General features: G+C 51.3%; 1 pseudogene; it reads left to right on the top strand.

The window, feature by feature from the left end:
- The window catches only part of LOC104126841, a 5,757-nt pseudogene extending 4,644 nt beyond the window's left edge, over window positions 1–1,113 (top strand).
- The last annotated feature ends 223 nt before the right edge of the window (window positions 1,114–1,336 follow it).

The following is a 1,336-nucleotide window of genomic DNA, read 5'->3' as shown; positions in this document are numbered from 1 at the left end:
GCTGGGAGCGCGGATGGTGTTGGTGTTATGATGTGATCTGGGCTGAAGCTGCAGGAGGGATGCTTTGGATCAGCCAGGGGGACAAACAGCAGAGCTAGTCTGGGAGGGACATTCTTGTAGAACCCAGCTACCTCGATTCAGGCTCCTACAGAATAGCTTCAGCCCTGTTATCTCTTCTGCTCCTTGGGCATGCCTCTCCACGTCTTTTGAAATTCAGTTGTTTTAATTATCCCAGAGGCTTCAGAAGCTATTGAAGGCAGAGCATTTGCATGGAGAGGTGCTGCATTTTATCTGTGCTAATGATGAGTTTGCTGAATGAATTTTCCAGTCACACAGACATCTTAATGACGTATCCCTGAGACCCATAATGCCCAAGATAAAGGCTCTCCTAGGCTACCTCAAGCAATTCCCTATGACTCTTCTGTCCTTTCCTCTACCCACGTCACAGAGGTACAGGACCATCTCCTTCAGTGCAACCTTGAGTTGTTCTTTCTTCTCTCCCTGCGCTCTGCTGAACGTGGTCTCCTGCCTGTCACGGCCTTTGACCACTACTTAGCCATACGCTACCCTGTGAGATACAGATCCCTCATCAAGAGTGTCCTCTCTGCTTGGCTGGCACTCAGCTCATGGCTGGGAGGCTTTCTGGCCATCTCGCTGATGGCCTTTCTGACATCCAGGCTGACATTCTGTGGGCCAGAGGTCATCAATCATTTCCTCTGTGACAGAGTTTCCTGCCTTGCCCTCTTCTGCAGTGACACATGGCCCACGGAGCCAGTGACCTTCCTTGTCTCCAGAATCGTTCTGGTGGCCTCCTGTGTGGTCACCCTGGCCTTTTACGTAGTGTCCACCACCTCTTCCATACTGAGAATAAAGTCAGCCCATGGCCAGAGAAAGCCCTTTTCTGTTTGCTCTGCCCATCTCAGTGTTGTCACGATCGGACATGGCTCCACCAGGTTCCTCTGTGTCAAGCCACTGGCCCAGAACTCCCTGGATCTGCACAAACTTGGGATTACATTTACCACCATTGTAACTCCTTGATTGAACCCCTTCCTTTCCACAGTCAGGAACAGGGAAGCAAAGCAAGCTCTGCGGTAGGATTTCCAGCAGCAGTGAAGTGGCTGTGCAAAGGGCATCAGTGGGAAGAAACAGATTCATCCCCTCCCTCCCACAATTTCTGCCCTGCAGAAGCTGGTCACCCAAGTGTGAGTGCACCTGGGCATCACAGGTAGGGAGAAGCCACCAGTTCCTCAGTGTTCTCATCTCACTCACCACTAAAAACTTCTCCAACAGAATGATGGAGGGGTGGTCCTTGCAAGGAAACTCTATGCCAGGTTCC

Source organism: Egretta garzetta, unplaced genomic scaffold (assembly GCF_000687185.1).
Source record: "Egretta garzetta isolate BGI_Z169 unplaced genomic scaffold, ASM68718v1 scaffold525, whole genome shotgun sequence".
In the NCBI taxonomy this organism is placed as follows: Eukaryota; Metazoa; Chordata; class Aves; order Pelecaniformes; family Ardeidae; genus Egretta; species Egretta garzetta.
The sequence above is the reverse complement of the archived record's forward strand: the minus strand, read 5'-3'. Positions and strand labels throughout refer to the sequence as shown.